This window comes from Mesoplodon mirus (assembly GCF_964341445.2).
Source record: "Mesoplodon mirus genome assembly, chromosome: 4".
Classification (NCBI taxonomy): Eukaryota; Metazoa; Chordata; class Mammalia; order Artiodactyla; family Ziphiidae; genus Mesoplodon; species Mesoplodon mirus.
Genome location: NC_138979.1, coordinates 73,657,538 through 73,663,999, shown reverse-complemented (window position 1 = coordinate 73,663,999; position 6,462 = coordinate 73,657,538). Strand labels below are relative to the sequence as shown.

The 6,462-nt window shown below is 39.8% G+C and overlaps 1 protein-coding gene across 2 annotated transcripts in view; it reads left to right on the top strand.

Moving 5' to 3' along the window:
• The first annotated feature begins 295 nt into the window (after window positions 1-295).
• Window positions 296-6,462, top strand: part of ASB7 (ankyrin repeat and SOCS box containing 7) — a 57,065-nt gene continuing 50,898 nt past the window's right edge. Inside the window, exons 1-2 of one of the 2 annotated variants that reach the window (XM_082618105.1) lie at window positions 296-680; window positions 904-998. The gene's annotated coding sequence lies outside the window, so the exon portion shown is untranslated. Of the gene's footprint in view, window positions 734-903; window positions 999-6,462 lie in introns of both variants that reach the window. The other variant, XM_082618104.1, reaches the window with a different exon arrangement.

Here is a 6,462-nt window from a genome sequence, read left to right as displayed (position 1 = left end):
TCTTAGCAACCGCTTCGAGTCCCTCCGCCCCCTGGCGGAGGGGGAAGTGAGTGAGGCCAATCGGAGACGAGTCCTAACCTAGATCGGCACGCCTCCTCTTACTGTCGCGAATGCACAGGCGGCTTTACGGCAGGCAAGGGGTGGGTACTGCTGGGGTAAGGAGGAGGGAAGGAAGCAACCAACCAACCAAGTCGCCTCCAACCCCCACCCCCACCCACCCCGGACCTGGCTCAGGCTCCAGTGCGGCCGGTGATTGGCCGCTAAAGGCTTGGTCCCATCCCAGTGACCCCAAAGTGTTGGAGGGAGGGGGCGGGGGTGGATCAGTGCAAAGTGCATCCCGAAAGCCCCCTGCCTGGAGTCCCCGTGGCTGGCACTTCGGACCCTGAATGACCTGGGACCTCGCTGCCCTGAGACCTCCCGTGTCCCCTCATAGCTGGGAGCCTCCGGCCCGGAGCGCGGCAGCCCCCTGCTCCGAGCCCTCAGACGGGGACTGCCCCCCCACCCGAGCCGGGACTTCCTCCCTGCACCCCTGCCCCGAGGCTGCCCGGCGGCCAGGACCGCCGCCTCCAGTCTGCTCGGCAGTCTGGATGCTCGCCGGGCTGGGGCCGTGAGGCATCGAAGGAGGATCAAGAACACCCGTGTCCGGCCCTGCCTGGGCTGTTTCTTCAATGGAGAAGTTGGTGAGTGTGGAGGAGGCTGAAAGAAAGAAGAGAAACAGCAGCTGAGGAGACAGGTAAAGTCAGTTACCTCTCCTGAGGGGAAGGGGGCTGGCCTGGGAGGGAGGAGAATCACTGCTTCTTCCTGCTTGCCTTTTACCAGTCTCTTCCTCTGCTCCCCCTTCTTCAGAGCCCCCTCCTCCTCGACCCCGGGGTACTGCATCACTCACAGGTTTCTGATTTCCAGGTTTGAGCTGGCTAGGGGAGGCGAGAGAGCAGGAACGGGGTTGCCCACCCACCAGAGAAGCAGCAGCGAGCCTCTGACCAGCATCCTCCATAAAGGTAATAAGCCAGCCCTCCCCTCCCCCACTGTTTATTCCTGGCCCCTACTCATTAAGCAGTGCTTTATTTTCAGGATAGTTACCTGGGAATGCAACCCTTTCCTGGCTCCAAGTTTCCCAGCAAAAACAAAAACACTGCCCATGCCCCAATCCTTAACATTTTAATAACTTCTCTTTCCCAGGAACATGTTTTTCCCCTTTCTCTCTGTACAGTGTGTTTCCGTGTTTTGCATTATCTTTTGGTGCACTGTACCATTTACCCAGCTCAGAGACTTTGAGACCTTTTTGTAGCTCCCCCTGCCCCTCTTACTCTCATAGGAATTCCTCAGTTCCTTGTTAATGGCTTGTTAGTTCTGAATGACTCTGCTTTTCAGTTAAACCACAATTTTCTGTTTTCCCCTGTTCTTTCCTATCATCTTTCCTCTACCTCCATCAGAAAATCTTTTGAGTTACCTAACTGACAGGGGTTTGGTAGAGGATGGTACAGTAATAGCTTGAAATTTGTGAGTTTCAGAAAATAATGTGACTTTTTTTTTCTCTAGTAAAAAGTGAATCTGTGTACCTTAGTAGTATGAATGGTATGAAAGCAATACTCCCTCCCGAAGCACTTATGTATAATTAACTCTTTGGGCTTTTGTGTGTTTCTGTGTGACAGATGTGGCTGGGCTCTGAAACTCTTATAAAAAGATAAATCGTATTTGTTATACCTCATTTTCTAATACTTATATTACAGAATATCTTGTTAATCATTTGACAGTCAGGAATTTTAAAACAAAATAATGTTTTGGTGTGTTTAGAATCTAGGGTTTTATTTTGGCACTCTTCATAAGATTTCTCATTTTAAAACCCTTACAGAGAATTTGTTAAATTGAAATTTAAGCATCTAATTCATGTGATCACATTTCTGCTGCTGTATTTCGTTGCTGCCTCTGAAAATAGACTAAAGGTAGGTTTAGGACATTCATGTAAGTCCTAAAGAGGGGATGTGAACAGAGAAATTATGTAAGAGTTAATTCAGAAATTAGCCAAATGAATAGCTTCTCTAACATCCAATAGCAGGAGTATAAAGTGACTTGTTAATCTCAGAGTTATTTTAATATCTCAGATTGTTTAGGGAATTTTAGGTACAAAGAAGTACTTAAAATAGCAGAAGTTGTTAGGAAATCTTTGACTTACTCTGTTTTACTGGACTTTCTGCCTTCCAGAAAAGGAAATTAATGTCTTTCCTGATACTTCTAATTGTCAAGGTGTAGCTAAAGAGACTTAAGGGGCTCTGAGGGTTTGCATTTTCTTGAGATCTGGAACTGGACACCAAAATGAGAGTGTATGCTACTGAATGGGATTTAAAATCAGTATCTACTGATGACTATTACACAGTGAACATTTAGGGCACCCTTTGTATGTATATGTAGGGTCCACTTCATTTCAGTAAAAGCTAGGTAGAATGCGGTTTTCATTATTTAAATATGTGAGTCACTAGAGAAATGCCTAATGATTCCTTTAGAACTTTGAAAAAAATGATAAAATACTTGAAATATGTTTTTAAGGTAAAAATGAATTATGTATTTTCTATTCAGGCCTTCTCAGTTAAATATATTTATACTTTAGATTGAACTCTAGCATGTTTTTATTTCTGAGGGATATTACCACCTGTGCTGAGTCAAGTATGTAGGGTAAAGAGAGAACACTGCTTTCCTCTGGTTTCCAGTCAGTTCATTCTCATTGCTTAAATAATGTTTCATTGATCCTCTCAGCTTTTAATGATTTTTCTAAGATTACAGAATATATATAAATTGTCAGCATCTGTTCCTAATATTAGCATGATTGAGAGTATTTGGTCTAGGTTATGCCAGTCATGTAAAATATTGAATTTAGTACTTCGTTACCAACATGGCCAGATAGGTAGTTTATCTTTTTCAGTCTGGTAGTTAACTTTGTGTTAATTCTGTTGTCATTCGCATGGTTTTGAAAGGAAAAAAAAATTTAAAACACCCAATTTTTTTGGTAATCAAGTAAGATTTAAGATCACATAGGAAGAATCACTGATTTTAATTGAAGTGTTGCATTTTGAGTATGCTATGGCCAGTACTTATTTTCTTCATACCTAAAGTGATGCCATTCACAATTATGACACGTACAATATCTCTTTATTTGATAACACAGAAGTACATACTGTTCCTAAAAAGTCTAAAGTCAGGTAGTTTCTATAAGCATATCTAATACGTGACTTTCATCCTTTCATTTCATTCTCAACAGAAGGCATGCCTTATGTGGAATGCTTGTCTCACTTCTTACAAACTTAGGTACCGACATGAGGTTGCTAAGGTGGTAATGCCAGACATGGGTTAATGAGATAAGACTGACAAGACTTCATCACTTATAGTGCTTGTGATTTATGCTTTGAATTGGGTCTGGGGAAGTGAATTACGAAATTTCCTCTGTTACCTTGTCCACATTTCATGAAATTTCTTGGTCTTTCTGTTAGAACTTAGGAGACTTATAGATAAGTCTTGCATGATAATAAATCCTTATGTTATATGGAGGCCCAGTAATTTGAAGGGAATAGGAATACCCTCACTTGTTTTGGAACATAAACACTATGGTGCTTTGTTGAGTGATACTAAAATAACACTTCTACTTCATTTTGGGTCCAGGCTCTTAGTTATACGAGTAGACCTCGTTAACATCCATCTCACCCATGTTGCACACTTCGGGCATTGTAGTGTTTCTGCATCCATCTTCCTTCTTAGGACTTGTAAACTATTGGTTTTTTTGTTTTTTGTTTTTTTTTTCTCTCCTCAGAGCCAGTATCCTTGGAGTTGCTGATTTTATTTCCTTTCCAGCCTGTATCTCTGTTTACTCTGCAAAGAAATGCTTATTTCTTTTTTTGAGTAGCAAGCTGTTATCTTGTTTCTAGTTTGTGTGAAATCTGAAAGCACAGTTCTAATGTGTGTCACTTAACCAAAAAAATGTGTGGCCTTTTAGTGAAAATAATATGTAAAAAGCCATTAATGACTAATCATTTATGCCAAAGGAAACTGGGGACATGTGGGCAAATTTGGTGGAAGTTATATAATTTTAGACAGATCTTAAATATATTTTGTTTTATAGCTATTCTTTATTTTGTGAATATAGATTTCTTTTAATTATATGAAGCAAGAAGCTTTGGTTTTAACTTAATGAGGTTCACTTGGCATCTATATAGAAATTAGATGGCAACATTTTAATTCCTAAATTTATAGTTTCTAATATTGTCAACAGTATAAAAGCTTGGATGCCTAGATTGTTTTCTTTTGTAAGAAAAGTGTAGAGTAGAAAAGATAAATTCATACAATTTAAACACACCATTAACATTGGGCAGTAAAATCTTATATAAAAGTGATATACATTGGGAAGCAGCTCATTTTGATACATAATTCTGAAGTCTTCCTTGTTAGTATGTTTTTTTTTTCTTTTTCTGACTGTGAAACCTAGAATGGGATTTCTAAAGATTGCACCCTTAGAGTTTTAGTCATTCTGAGTCAACTTACATTGTACATATGTTTATTAGAAAATTGCCTCCGCCATATTTTTTAATTTTATAGGTCACTACCATGAGCTATCAGACTTTCAAACTTGCACTTTTTGAGGGGGAATAGACTTTTTTCCATTCTCATCTCTGGGCTTCCTTTTTAGTTTTTAATAGGTAACTTTACCACTGGATATTATATTTACTAAGTTCAATAGTCTTTTTCCCCTGTACTTATACATACATGGATGGTTCTACTCTAGTAAATGCAAACTCTCATAAAATTACACCAGGATGAAATTAACTCATCTGATGCTTTGAACTATTAGGATATTTTGGTAATAAGTCATTGGCCTTCATAATTTAACATATGCAGTTGACAGGGGTCATGTGTGCATGTTATGTGTGTCTTATGTTGTTTTTTCCCATAAAGACTGAAGCGCTTTTTTGGTTTAAACCTATGGTTATTATTTATAGAGCTTGGTATTGTCAGAAAAGAGAAAAAGGATCTTAACCATTCTAGGTGTATTTGATTCATTTGAAGTATGCAAAACTCTCTATTAAAGTTCTACCCAGGGATGATACGAGTGGCCAAAGCCTAGTAGTATGCCAGGCATGTGTCAGACACTCAGTAGACTTTCATTTGTCTAATTGAAGCAGACCACGTGGGATTATCACAAGTTACTGTTGTTTGTGCGTCTTTTCTTATAAGAGAGAAATAGTTGAGTCACTTTGACTTTTAACAAAGCCTTTCTTGACATTGTTAATAAATTAATACCGTTTCATATTCTCCTCAACCCCCACCTCACATGTCCTCCCCACCACTCCGCTGCATTCATGGAAGTGGTGACGGCTATATGGAAAGCAACAAGAACAAGGACTCTTAAAGGCTCAAGACCGTAGAGGGTCATCTCCACTTTTCTTGGGAGGCAGGGAGTACTGAGGACACACTTAGAAGTAAGGCATTCAGTGGTGTTCATTCTTGCACTGTAGGTGTAGCTCACATGTGAAGTAATCACATGTTCCTTTGTGGAAATGCTGCAGGCTCACCATTGGAGACATTGGTTTGCATTTTTTATTTTAGTGCAGTTCTAGATTTATGGAAAAATAGCGAAGGTAATACAGAATTCCCATATACTGCACACTCACCTTCCCCTAATTAACATCTTATATTAATAGATACGTTTGCCACAATTAATGAACCAGTAATGAACATTCTTATGAACTAAAACCCATACTGTATTGAGATTTCTTTAGCTTTTACCTAATATCTTTTTTTCTGTTCTAGGATCCCATCTAGGATATCACATTCCATTTAGTCGTCTGTTTAGGCTCCTCTTGGCTATGACTGTTTCTCAGACTTCTTTGTTTCCTTGCTTTTGATGACCTTGACATTTTGAAGAGTACTGGTCAGGTATTTTGTAGAATGCCCCTCAATTGGAATTAGTCTGATATTTTCCTCATGATTAGGCTAGGTCTGTGGGTTTTGGGGAGAAAGAGCACAGAGGTAAATTGCCATTCTCATCATATACTAACAACATGACTTGGCACTCTTGATTTTGACCATGATCACCTGGCTGAGGCAGTGTTTTTCAGGTTTCCCACTGTAAAGTTTCTTCCCCCCTCCCCCATACTATCCTCTTTGAAAGGAAGTCACACTTAAGGAGAGAGGGGTTGTGCTCCACCTCCTTGAGGGGAGAGAATTTACACAAGTTATTTGGAATTTTGCACAGGAGATTTATTTCTTCTCCCCCTTTTAAAATTTAATTAGTTATTTATATCAATACAGACTTACTGATATTTATTCTGTACTTTGGGTTAGACTCTAATAGTACTTTGATTATCTTCTTGTTCGAATTGTTCCATCTTGGCTATTGAGAGCTCTTTTGGTTGGCTCCTCTGTCCCTTTGACATACCCCCATCATTGCATTTTTCTTGGAGTACTTCCTTGCTTTTT